The sequence below is a fragment of the Nelumbo nucifera genome, chromosome 1 (assembly GCF_055504915.1).
Source record: "Nelumbo nucifera cultivar China Antique chromosome 1, China Antique-T2T, whole genome shotgun sequence".
NCBI lineage: Eukaryota > Viridiplantae > Streptophyta > Magnoliopsida > Proteales > Nelumbonaceae > Nelumbo > Nelumbo nucifera.
This window is the reverse complement of record NC_142649.1, coordinates 128042081-128042500: the sequence shown is the minus strand read 5'-3', so window position 1 is coordinate 128042500 and position 420 is coordinate 128042081.

The window sequence follows — 420 nt, the reverse complement described above, 5'->3', positions numbered from 1 at the left end:
AGGGTTTAGGGTTTAGGGTTTAGGGTTTAGGGTTTAGGGTTTAGGGTTTAGGGTTTAGGGTTTAGGGTTTAGGGTTTAGGGTTTAGGGTTTAGGGTTTAGGGTTTAGGGTTTAGGGTTTAGGGTTTAGGGTTTAGGGTTTAGGGTTTAGGGTTTAGGGTTTAGGGTTTAGGGTTTAGGGTTTAGGGTTTAGGGTTTAGGGTTTAGGGTTTAGGGTTTAGGGTTTAGGGTTTAGGGTTTAGGGTTTAGGGTTTAGGGTTTAGGGTTTAGGGTTTAGGGTTTAGGGTTTAGGGTTTAGGGTTTAGGGTTTAGGGTTTAGGGTTTAGGGTTTAGGGTTTAGGGTTTAGGGTTTAGGGTTTAGGGTTTAGGGTTTAGGGTTTAGGGTTTAGGGTTTAGGGTTTAGGGTTTAGGGTTTAGGGTTT